Raw genomic sequence first — 14,439 nt, forward strand, 5'->3', positions numbered from 1 at the left:
TAGTTGATTCCTAAATCTTGTTTTTAGTTAGCATGTGTTAGAACTAATTAGGATTAATAGTTGATTCGTAATCTTGTTTTTAGTTATCATATTACTTAGATTTTGTATTCATTATAAATGCATACTGTGTCTTTCTTTAGTTTTAAAAATAATAATAATAATAATAAATAAATAAAAATTAAGTAGTAATTTGTTTTATAAGTGATAATGCTTAAGTGTTTTTTATCTTATTTTAGAATCATGTCTTCACTTCATTTGCCCTCTTTTGCTCACTGCTAACGGAACATGTCATTTGATTATGATGCCTAATTTGTTTGATGTTCTCTATTCCGAATGGAGTAGTAATTGTTTAAGATTAGTAATGATTAATTAACCCTAATGTGATTACTTTGAGTGGTCTTAGTTGGTATGTTTAAAAATTAGTATTAGATTCTTAGGTTTTGGTTGATATTAATACTAGTTGTTTGGTTGCCTACTGTTGATATTAAGTTTTGATATGTGTTCATTTCTATTTTAATAATTTCTATGTTGAGTTAATGAGTTGTTACTTATGTATTTCATTTGATTGTGTTGCATGTGAACACTGTTGGAGTCCATTGGATTAAACTCTTCTTTGGATATTTTGGATTGTTTGAAACCCAAATCCTTTATCGAGTCATCCTTTATCGAGTCATCCTTGATCTCATTCGGGTGGAAAGAAAAGCTGATATAGGTGTAAGGGAAGTTGATTTATAAATTGCTGGAGTTGAAAATAGTGTTGTATACACTGATATATAGTGTATATACAGTTTGATATACTGATATATAGTATATATACAGAGATATACAATCATGACATACCTAAATAAAATGGATCAAAAGCCCAAAATACAGGTGTCCCAACATCTTAGTCCAAGTGTACAGAAACTAAGTGTTGAGCCTAATTTTCAGATTTGTTTATATTGTTATTCTATTTATTTGGGTTGTAATAATTTAATTTATTTACGTTTATCTATACTTGCCTAGATGTTAATTTTAGTTTGGTTTAACTTAATTGAACTACCCCAAGAGAAATCATTTTTTTGTTAATTTACTCTTAAAAAATAATTTTGTTCAAGTGTTTTTCTTTTACTTAGGCATTTTAACAAATAAAATTCTTTCAAATTATTTTAAAGGTTTCAAGATGATTTCTTGTTCAAATGATTTTAGTTGACTTTATTATTCATAAAAGTTAGTCAAATAATTTTCAAATCGTCGGATAATCGCGCGTTAGCAGCCACTTTGAGTGCTAACACCTTCTCAAAGTAGAAATAAGAACCTCTTATCCATTTTCTCTAATTTTAAGACTTAAATCTGTTAGGATTTTTAAAATTAAGGTTTCTTGATTTTTCTTAAAAATTAAGTGGCGACTCTTTTCTAAACTTGATTTTTTCTCTTAAAAAGTTGAAATTAATTTTAAACTGTGTATTTTCGACATAAAACTAGTGCAGTTGGTAACATTATGTATGCTATGGCGTGCACACATCCAAATATTGCTCAATCTATAAGTGTGGCAAGCAGGTACATGATCAATTCAGGAAAAAGACATTGGGAAGTTGTCAAGTGGATATTGGCATAACTCAAAGGAGCTTCTGATGTTGGCCTAACCTTTCAGAAAAGTAAAGGTATTTCAATTCTCGGTTATGTGGATTTTCACTATGCAGGGGATTTTGATAGAAGAAGGTCCACAACTAGATACATCTTTACTCTCATTGGCAGTGCCGTTAGTTGGAAATCGACTTTACAGTCGATTGTCGTTTTGACAGTGAAAGAAGCTATCTGGTTGAAAGCTTTGGTGGCAGAATTGAGTTTGGTTCAAGTGGAATCAACTCTAAGATGTGATAGTCGAAGTGCTATTCATTTGATTAAAAATCAAATAATTTCATGAGCGCACCAAACATATTGATGTCAGATTCCATTTCATTCGAGATGTCGTTGAAGATGAAGCTATCAAAGTCGAGAAGGTTATCACATACGATCACGTTGCAGACATATTGACAAAGATAGTCCCACTTGCCAAGTTTGCACATTGCAAGAACTTGGCGGGAGTATGCATCAACTAATGCAACTCTGGGAGAACAACTGCTTGGTGGAGCTAGTGTGTTCAACATAGTTTTGATTCTTCTTGTTTCTTACAACGGGATTGCCAAGTAAACTTAGAAGTTTTGGCCGAAATTGTTCATACGCATGCTCAAAACACAAATCATGGTGGAGATTGAAAGAGTTGAGGTTGAAGACAAAATCAAAAGTTGTTAAGAGAAAGTTGAAAATGGAGAATCTTGCCAAGGTGGAGATTTGTTAAAATTGACAAGATTCTAGATAAATTAATGTAGCAACTTGGTAGGTAAAAGTTTGATAAACTTTGACTTAATATAACAACTTGGTAGGTGAAAGTTAAATGAAAGTTTGGTAAACTTTGACAAATCTTGACAAGAATGTGATGTCATGGATGACATCAAGAGCAAGAATTTATTCCTATAAATAGGTAGCTCTTGATTCATTTGAAACACACCTCTCATCACATCTCTCACTTGTCTTCTCATATTCTAAGGCATTTGCAAAATATATTAGAAGAGTAGAGAATTGATAAAACAATTCTTTTAGATGTATTTGGGATCTCTCCCATTTTGTTTGTTAATATAAAGGCAGTTGTTCTCTCGTGGACGTAGGATCATTTTGATCCAAACCACGTTAAATATTATTATTCTTCCTTGTTCTTTATATTTTCACATTTTTGCTAACACTATTTATAACAAAATAAAAATAAAACGCATTGTTGAAAGCATTTTCAAGAAGAAGCTGCTTACTTGACCTACTTGCTTGAGTTACTTGTAAGTTTCCTACTTCATCGCAAGCATGAAGAAACTATTGCAAAGCTTTTCAGAAAGTTATTTGTTTGATTGCAAGCCTATTCAGAGAATTGTGTATGAATATCTACGACACGATATATTTATTAACATAAAAGATCATATTACAAAATTGTCACCTTAAAATACTTATAACTAATCAATAATACAATTACTTCTAGCTTACTATTTTTAAAAAAATATAAAAAAACACTAGTCAATTAAATTTTGAGAACATGTGACCATCTTGAATTCATCTCCACCTGGACTGCTCACACTAATCTCAAACTCGAATAAAGAAAGATAGTTGTCAGGGGCAGAGTGAGGATAGTAATTCTAAGTTCGGCAGAATTTAATAATCTTGACGTAAATTTTATATTTGTGTAAAAATTTATTTAATATGTATCAATACTCTATTCAAAACTTGATAAACAAAAGAATATTATGGCTTTAGAATTTATAAACTAAATTTTTTGACTCCGCCTCTAATTATTAAGACGTGCTCACCTAGACACGCATGACAGACTAGGATCTAATTGGAGTGACATGAACCATACTGATTATACTTCAACTTGATTGAATTGTTTTTGTAGCATCTTGAATTCAAGAGGGATGTACATGTGGAGTCTTTTTGGATGAATATTACTGTGAAAGAGAATATAATGAGATGCATTTTATCTGATGAATTTTATCATATTCTTATTTGCTGGTGTATAAGTCACACATATTACACTGTCCTTAATTAGCTTATTATAAGTAGGAAAATGTCACGACGATAATAATATATTTAGTGTTATGTGGGATTTGAGGAGAGCAAAATGTATGCAAATTTTATCATTATCTTGTGAAGGTAAAGATGTTGCTTTCGAAAGACCCTCAGCCAACAAATTCAGGTACAAAGAAGAAGGAGACATTGAAGAAAATATAGCAGGTAACAAGGAAACAATGCAAAGCTTACCAAAAAAGAGCAAAAACAACAACAAAATAGTGTGATCATCGAAACACGTACGATAAGCAACATACTAAGATAAATTATTGAAAACAATACTAAACAATGATAAATAAAAAAAACAAGAGCTATAATAATATAAGTAGTACAATGGCAAACACCAACCACCCTAAGCAAGCCAACACTACCTTGACTACTAACTTTCTATCCTAATACGTGTCCTTTCACATCTTCCTATCTAAGGTCATGCCTCTATAATCTGAAGTTGAGTCATATCCTGTCCTCAATACTTTTTTGGTCTACTTTTGCCTCTCCTCGTACCCTCTAAACCAACTTCTTGCACCTCTTCATTACTACATCAACACATCTCTTTTTCACATATCTAGATTAAATTATCTCAATCTCACTTTTCTCAACTTATCTACCACAGAAGTCACTCCTACTTAGGGTCTATTTAAGTTGCATCGTCTTTAATTTTCCATTTCTTTTTTGCAAGTTATATTCTGTTTAAGGATATGAAGTGCAAGTGTCGACATGTGTCGTTACATTTGATATTAATGGTTAGAAATTTGACTCTTTTTATAAAGAAAAAGAAGAATATACAACAACGGAATAAAGCTCTTCTGAGGTCCTTTCAGTCCATTTTAACAGGCAGCCCGGTGCACTTAAACTTTCGCTATGCGTAAGGTCCGGATTAATAAGATATCAACTAAATGGATAAGTATATTATTATTATTTATTTATTCAATCTTAATTTAATATTTTTTTCCATTCATATTACATAAAGTTTTTAATTTGGACGCATTTTTTAAAGAAATTTACTTACCCTTATATTTTCACTAAATTACTCTTTTAATTAAATGGAAGGAGTGCCTAATGCCTTATTTAATATGATTTCTAGGTACTTAAAATTAAAACCCATGTTCCAAATATGGATGAAAAAAAATAACACCTCATCGAGAAATGAAAAGACATTACCACAAATTAAGTAAATGCCTCAGTTATACATCACATAAAAAATTAACGAATATTTAATTTTTATCAACCTTTTCAATTTATTTTTTGTGTTCTTTTCTTATTGAAGAGAGTTGTATCAATCATGTCAATGAAAATGGGATTTGATACCCCTTTTGGAAACATAAGATGTTTTACAAATATTGAATAACAAAATAGTAACGTCGATGATAAAAGGAATAAAAACTAAAGGGACGAAGGAGTTCTTATTTTACTCGGATATTTATATTAAATTATATTAAGTTATCATGATTAAATAACATGTCGTTACATATACATATCTTCTATTTTTCTAAATCATCCACTAATAGATGGCTGAATTTATTAACTACGCTTATTTATTTTAGATCATGCCACCACCTTTTAAAACATTAAACCTAATGGGTCAAATTAATTCCCACTTTCCAATAAGCAATGTTCTTGAAATTAAACTAAATCAGAATAAATGAGAAATATGAGAATGTAAAACCAGAGAGCTTGTTTAAATTTTTTATTTTTGATTGGTTAAAATGGTTTTTCAAAATATCTTTTAAGAAAATGAATTTATAAATATAAATAAGGAAAACAAGTTTCAACATTTCAAGTTCATTATCTTCTCTCCACCCATCTACTTATGCCCCCAATCTTCACTTCTTCACCATCCCACTCTCGGTGACTGAACCCTCGCCACCCTCATTCCACCCTATGGTGTTTTGCGAAATTATATACTCCATAAATGTTCTTGAGAATTTTACTTTTTTTTTATTTAGTTGCTAACCACTAAGTGGATGTTTGACTATGAAAATAAAAGAGTATTCACTGTATATGAAATTTTTTATGTTGGAATTGAAGTTGTGTTTGGTCATATTATTTCACTACTAAAAAATTGTTAAAAAGCGATGCAAAAAAACGACGGACTGCGTCGCTTGTTTTGTCAAAGTCGACGGAAAAGCGATGAACTCACTGCCGTCGCTTTTTTGCTCGACGCTTTTGAAAGAGCGACGGACAGGGTCGTAAAAAGTGACGGACTGCGTCGCTCCTAATTTTTTTAATTAAAAAATATATATATAAAGAGAAATGATGGACTCCGTCATTATATTTTTTTAAAAAAAGAAATTATTTAATTCAAAGCGACGGACATTTAGTCTCCGTCCGTCGCTTTGTTTATCTGAAATTTTTCCAGAAAAGTGACGGACAGGGTCCTTTTGTCCGTCGCTTTTCTAGAAAAATAGAAAAACAAAAAACCAGAAAAGTGACGGACTAAAGAAGCCTGTCCATCGCTTTTCTGGAAAAATATTTTTAAAAAATCAGAAAAGCGACGGACTAAAGGAACTTGTCCGTCGCTTTTTCTGCAATACTTTTGATAGCATAAACCTGCAGTTTCTGCTGCCGACCTGTAATCAAAATTCAATTCAATTGTATTCAATTCAGCCCATTCAAACACAAATAACAACAAACAAAATTCGCAAAATACATAATAACAAACATAATTAAACACTTAAAATGAATAAAATCATAATTTAGAATGATTTAAAGTGTTTCAAAGTTAACAAAAAATATTCAAAATGTTCATAAACAAACATAGGGAACCCTAAGGACTATTTGCTATATATTCATCACTATCGTCGGAATCATCCGAAGTGGACGCTCTTGAATAACGGGGCGGAGGCTGACGGGCGAGGTTGAGCACTTGTTCTTTAATTTTCTCAACTTGTTCATTCATACTTTTTTGATCATCGATCCTTCTTTTCTCTGATTCTGCCAATGCGCGTGTAAGTTCTGCAATTTGCTGAGACATTGCAGCTATCTGAACCCCGTCAATGGTCTCGGCTTGACGCGATGATCCAATACCTTCTAAAATTGATTGGAGTCGTCGTACATTATTCCTAGAGCCCATTTCATCTATTCGGCCCTTGTGGCTGCCTCCAACCATTTTTTCTGTCCAAATTTGAGTGGACTATTCAGGCGTTAGCTGAACCGAATCTCCTATCTCATGTACGTGCCGCTCATAATCTTGCTGCATATTAGAAAATAAAAGTTATAATCAAACTATATATATATATATATATATATATATATATTAAAAAAACTTAGAAACAAAATACATTATAATATATCTTAAATAACTTACATAGGCTCGTTCGGCTCTTTCCTCCACCCACTCATCCGGATCTGACTCATTAGTCTTTTTCTTCACATGAGTCTTTTTAAAGACTTCATGGCGATAGGGAGTGCGTCCCAATTCTATTTCCTATAAATAAAAATATAATTAATGAAATAATATTTTGTGAAATAATTTATTTCAGAAAATGAATGTAAACTTAATTCATATATTAGTTAAATTCAAGTTATGATTAATTCAAGTTATAATTAATTAATTCATATAATAATTAATATCAACTTATAATTATTAAGTTCAAATTCTATTTAATTCAAGTTCTAATTAATTAATTCATATAATAATTAAATTCACGTTATAATTAATTAATTCATATAATAATTAAGTTCAACTTATAATTAATTCAACTTATAATTAAGTTCAAATAATAAATAATTCAAGTTCTAATTAATTCAAGTCAGATGTTCTAAGTTAAATAAGAACAAAATTACATATTTCAAGTATCTAATTAAAGTTCAAGTTCATGACAATATAAAGTTCTAATTAATTAGTTTTAAAGTCTAAGTTCTAGTTACTTCTAAAGCTTAAAGAATTCAAACATATACAAACCTAAAAATTTCAAAGTTCCACTTCCAAAATTCCTAAAGTTAAAGTTCATGACTATGAATATGGTCTAGCTCTAATTAGCTTAATTTGTTCATAAGTACTACAATTCAACAAGATTTCAAAAGTCAACAAAATTTCAAGTTCAAAGTTTTAAGTTCAAGTTTCAAAATTCAAGTTCTAAGTCAAGTTCCATATTATATTCAAGTATCCTAAAATTCAAGCATCTAAATCCTAATTAGTTCCAAAGTCTAAAGTTCACTATTTATACAAACCAAAAAAATATTCTAAGTTCAAAAATCCTAAAGTCCAAGTTCATAACTTGAATATCTTCCAAACATCAAAAATCATTCAACTCAATGTTTTTCTAACTTGAATATCTTCCAAACATAAAAAATCCTAAATTCTAATTTCTAATTAGTTCATGTTCTAACCGTAATTTTATCTTCAAAAACACTTCAAGTCCAACTAACACAATACCCAATTCACAATCTAATTAAAAAAAAAATCACAATTCAAACTAAGGCCCTAAAATTTTCATTCACATTCTCACTTCAAGAACTAAGCAACTTAACATAACATTTGAATATCAACAACACTTTAATTCCAACTCCAAAAAATATATGTAATTCACAATTTAATTCAAAAAATAAATCCCAACTCAAACAAAAGACCTAAAATCTAATTTTTAACATTCACCAATTCAAAATCACATATACAAATTAACTATGTTAATAACATACATTAAACAAATTAAATTAAATAAATTAACTAACAAATCAACAAATTAATATTTGTTTTCAAAATTAAAACCCTAAAACTAACTAACCTTATTAACAATACAGAGAGAGAGAGAGAGAGGTTAACAGTGGGGAGGGGCGGCGGCAACAACGGCGATGGGGGAGGGCGTGGCGGCGGCAGCAGCGACCAGCGGCGAAGGGGTGGGGGTGAAATTTTTAGAGAGAAGGGGGAGGGTTTAGAGAGAGAGAGAGAGAGAGAGATACAAAAATGAGAAAAAAATCGGGTCTCTATTTTGAAATATTTCAGATGGAGCGACGAACAATATCGCTCTGTCCGTCGCTTTTTTAAAATATTTGACCGCCTTTGACCAAATAAGCGATGGACTTAGAGACGTTGTTCGTCGCTTATTTAAAAAAAATGATAAATAAAATACGACGGAAGGAGACGCAATATTTAAATTATATTTAATTATTTTCAATTAAAAGCGACGGACTCCGTCGTTATGTTTATTTTATAATTAATTTTTAAATATATTTAAAAAATCCACCAAAAATAGCGACGGACATATAGTCTCTGTCCGTCGCTATTTATAAAAAAAATTAAATTATTTTTACAACAAAAAAAATGGACTGCGTCTCAAATGTCGTCGCCTTTTTGAGCGACGCAGTCCGTCACTATTAATTTCGTCGTTTTTTATCAGTTTTTTAGTAGTGTTTGCAAAGAATATTATAAGTTGGAAGTACTTTTTCTAAGCATGGTTTATACCCATACTTTTTCAAAACTAACTAAAGACACTCAACTTGACTAATTTATTTGAAACATACAATAAAATCTGCTCTAAAAAAGCAATATCTCAAAATAAATAGTCACACAATATTATAATTAGATCTCATACATGAGCTACTACATATTATTATAAATATTTTCTGATTTTATTTGAATTTTTTGAAGATTGAATTGTGTTTGATTATAGTTTTAGCAATACCCTTTTGGAAAAAAAATGGGGTGGGAGAGGGGAGTTGAATGTGTGGAACTATAATAACATATAAGAAAATAAATAATATAAATACTTTTCATTTTAATAAATAAAAATGATGATCGATAATTTTTTCTTCTTTCAATTTTTTTACATTAGGTATGAGTTTTTATTTCTAAACATGATATCGCGTACCTTTTCTTACATAACTATTTAAAATTTCCTTTACATTAGTAATAATGAATTTATTTTGCTAACTCTAAAAATATATAATAAAAGAAATCTAAATCAATTATATCTTGATACATTATATCACTTATTATAACTTTAAGACATCCCAAGTTTTTGTAATTTCAATTGAGGGTCAATATAATAGATTTGTAAGGAACCAGTGGAAGACATATTTAATCAAAAATTAATGCTCGTATTTAAACTTTATATAAAACATAAAATCAATATTACATAAAAGTTATCATTTAAAATAGTCAAATTAATTTCATAATCACTAATATAAGTTTTTACTCAAATTTTTATAATTAATTAAGAACATTTGTCCTGAACTTTAAATGGAGGGCAAAATTATCCAATTTTGAGTAGTTCTGTGCCAAAAATTGCCATTGTTCCTTGTTTTGAGACAACCACTAGTAAGATTAATATTTTTGAGCTATTTTGATAGTCGACGGGACATTTCAAAGCCAAAAATGTAATAGTAAATATATTTTTTAGCGAGAACGTAAATGGAAGATAAAATTGACTCATTTTGAATAGATCAAAGGTATATTTGATTTTTTTTATCTATTTATTTTTTTAACTTAATTACCAAATACTTAAAAATAAATAAGAAAATCACTTATTTTTTTAAAAAAAAATATATCATGACTTTCTCACTTTTGTTATTTTTTGTTTTCATCTTGTTTTCGATATGGTTGTCCCTATCTGACCTTTTATCTTGTTTTCATCTCTTGAGCCGAGGGTCTTTCGGAAACAGTCGCCCTACCTTTCAAGGTATGGGTTAGGTCTGCGGACACTCTACCCTCCCCAAACCCCATATGGTGGGACTATACTGGGTTTGTTGTTGTTGTTGTTTTAAAAAATATATATATTTTCTAAGAAAATATTTTTCACGACACCCTAAATTTATTCTTGTAAAACCAGGTGCCGTATGATCATTGTTTCCACCCAACTTGTAAAAAATATATATTTTCTAAGAAAATATTTTTCACGACACTGTGAATCTATTTTTGTAAAACCAGGTGCCATATGATAATTGTTTCCACTTCAACAAGGCCTTCTTCCTATTGAACACTTTAACCTTAAGAAATTTATACATATTTGACATAAAATGACAATCAGTTCAAAAATAAAAATGCATGTAACTCAAACACAAATACATAATAGATGTACAAATAGAAATGATGACACGGGGTGATATCCATTTTTTAAAAATTCTATTAAATAATTCAAAAAAAATAAAATAATAACTTATTTTTTTAATTAACCCCCCCCCCCCCCTCTTCTTCTGCTTCTTCTTTGTCAGTTCTATTTCTCCTTCCATCGGCGTCGTCAGCAGCGCCAGCACCGGCGCCACCAATAAACCATCGCACCTACCCCTGTCTTCTTGTCCATCTAATTTTACCCCTTTCACTGGCGTCGGAATACACCATTGCCGCTCACTTAACCTACATACTCATTTTGTCACGCTCTGAGAGGGTATCTTAGGTGTGGCCGGTACTCAGAAGCCATTGCTGGCTCCCAAGCGAACCACTTGGCTTGATCACACATTCATTGATTCAGTGGAAGACTTAGTTTAAGAGAAAAACAAAATTTAGTGGGCTAACTCAATCATCAATCTCCATCATTCAAATCAAAAACATAGTTTGAAAGAAAACTAATCAAGAGTTAGAGATATCAAAATAAATTCATCACTATCTAGTCTATGAAGCCTCTATCTCGACTACCTAAATGGTGCCAATGACAAGTTCATGGCTACCTAAAAAAACTACTCATAAGCAATGGAAAGAATGAATATGATTACTTCGAAGGCAATGAGTTCTTACCACTATCAGGAAAGAAATAGATCTTCAACGAAGCACCTGTTGATGATATCTAACACCCGTCCCTACATCATAAAATGATGCAGGCCCAAATGGACGTCAGTGCATGTATGTACGAGTATGTAATATGGCAGAATGAAATAACAATACATCAAAGGAACTCAAGATAGAATGAAACTCACCCAACTCAGTATGATATGCAAGTATAAAATATAACAATATTTTAAGAAGGACTCAGTAATATGCAACTTGTTCAAAACATGACATATACTTTCATGCACAATCTGGGAGTCTCTCTTAACCGACAAAAATCCCACCACTTATAAGTAGGTGATGCACAACGAACTGACGTCATTGCCACATTCGTCCAATACTTTATAAGTAGGTGATGCACAACGAACCGACGTCGTTGCCACATCCGTCCAATACTTTCCAAGGTAAAGGACAAATCTACCAATCTAGATCCACCAATCAATCAAGTCCTATCTTTTCAGGACAATGAAATAGGGAAACATTAGACTTTAATGATCCAATCCTCTCCTACCTCACTACGTAGTTATTAAGTTTTACCCTCGCTCAATTCGATGCTCGATACTACTCCCAAACCTCAAAATGCTCATGCAACTTCAAAAAAATCAGTTCAATCAAAACTTTTGACTAGTCTCATTGGACTCCTATCGAAACTCAATCCCATCTCAATCATTATGCTCTTTCAAATCAACTCAATCAAATCCACTCATTGAGATTAAAAACTCAACTCTTTTAAATCACTTTAAAACATGTAATTTCAACTCAAAATAATGTATAGCAAAATCACAATCAAAACGATTAAAATTCTTAAAGATTCTTTCAATTCAACTCAGGCTCGACTCATACTCAAATCATCAAGTTCTTTCAGAAATATATTTTTTAAAATCAATCACAAGTCATTAAAACTTTATCTCAAAACCATTATTTATGCTCAAGATATCCATGCTCAAAATAATGAAAAAATTAACTTATGTGAAAACTCAAACTCTTGTACAATCAATGCTCAAAATCAAATATAATCTTCAATTAGGGTTCATGTGAATGAATACATGAACATGCATCCAAAACAATTACTCAATCCATAAACAACATCAATGCGTATTTTAAATATGTACAAGGAACCCAAAAGACAATAGATAACTCAAGAATTCAATTCAAGGAACTCAAACACTCCAACTCAACTCAACTCGAATCAATAAAGATGAAGGGGCACGTGGACGAACTCGGTCCAACGTTGTGTTAGCCTTACATACCTGAATCTTAGGAGTTATTGGATAAAAGTATTGGGTTTGGAACCTTGTAGCTTGAAGTTGAGAAACCAATCTATGGATTTGTGAATGAGATCTTGAACTTGGACTCTTTAGATTTCCCAATATTGGAGAAATTCCTTTCTTGAAGTTCTTGATCTTTGGGAGAAGGAGAATTTGGGATTTTGAGAGTATCTCTACGTATAAGAATATTATTAGGTTGAAAGATTGAGAAAAATCACCTTTTAATAAATTCCGCCGGCAAATTCGACGAGCTGGAGGTCTCTCCGCCGACCTATTTGATGAGTTGCTAAATGGTGTTTTAGCTCTCCCAATCCAACAGTTTTTGAAGGATTTTGGGCATTATTCGGTGAGCTAGGTCGTGATTCTCCGAACTATTCGGCGAGTCACCAAATTGGCTGGTGAGCTAGCCAAATTGTCCTGTCCGGACATGCTTCAGTAAAACGATCATAACGTTTTACTCCAAACTCCAAAAAATGCAATCTTGATATATTTGAAAAGAAGACTCAAAGACATGTAATTTGATAGGTCATAGGCCACCCAATTCATTATATTCTAAGAGATGTGGTCGTTTGACGTTGACCCTTATACGAACTCATGCAAAAACTTAGCCGATAGAAATTCTTTGGACTTGGTTGGTGTTAGGGATCCCTTATGACCCTAAATCACATCTAATACCCTTCAAATACTTAGGAATTTATACTAACTCATAAATAAAATTATAAGTCATTCAGAGAGGTGTCACAATTTTGAGTGAAGAAGGGGACAGAGAGATTGTGTTGGGAGATTTGGAACATATAGGGAGGCGTCACAATTTTTGGTGTTACAGGAGTATTACGGTCGAAGAGGTTAAGGGTGTTGTGCGTAGGATGCGCTGGGGAAGAGCGATCAGACCTGGCGAGATTCCTGGAGAATCTTGGAAGAGCATGAGCTTGGTAGGTTTGGAGTGGCTGACTAGGTTATTTAATATCATCTTTAAGATGGCAATGATGCCTGAAGAATGGAGGTCGAGCGTAATGATCACTCTATACAAAAACAAGGGGGATATCCTGAGCTACAACAACTATAGAGGTATCAAGTTTCTAAGCCATAATATGAAAGTGTGGGAAAGAGTGGTGGAGATGAGGGTGAGGAGAGGCGTGTCTATTTCAGAGAACCAGTTTGGATTTATACCGGGACGCTCAACTACAGAAGCCATCCATCTTATGAGGAGACTGGTGGAGCAGTATAGGGAGAGGAAGAGGGACTTGCATATGGTATTCATTGACCTAAAAAAGGCTTATGATAAAGTTCCACAAGAGATACTATGAAGATGTTTGAAGGCTAAAGGTGTACCTATGGCGTACATTAGGGTGATCAACGACATGTATGAAGGTGCCAAAACTTGGGTAAGGACAGTAGGAGGGAACTAAGAGCACTTCCCAATTGTGATGAAGTTGCATCAATGATCAGCTCTTAGTCCGTTTTTATTTGCCTTGGTGATGAATGTATTGACGCGACAAATTCAAGGTGAGTTGCCATGGTGTATGCTTTTCGCGGATGACATAGTCCTGATCGATGAGACTCGTAGCGGAGTTAACGCTAAGCTGGAGGATTGGAGACATACCTTGGAGTCTAAAGGGTTTAAGCTGAGTAGGACCAAGACAGAGTACTTAGAGTGTGAGTTCAGTGAGACACCTTAGGAGGTTGGCGCGGAAATTAGGCTTGGTGACCAGGACATCCAAAAGAAAAGTAGTTTCAAATACCTTGGGTCTATCATGTAAGGTAATGGGGAGATTGATGATGAAATTGAAGCTCGCTTCCGGTGTGCTATGTGACAAGAAGATGCCACCACAACTTAAG

Source organism: Solanum dulcamara, chromosome 3 (genome assembly GCF_947179165.1).
Source record: "Solanum dulcamara chromosome 3, daSolDulc1.2, whole genome shotgun sequence".
Lineage (NCBI taxonomy): Eukaryota > Viridiplantae > Streptophyta > Magnoliopsida > Solanales > Solanaceae > Solanum > Solanum dulcamara.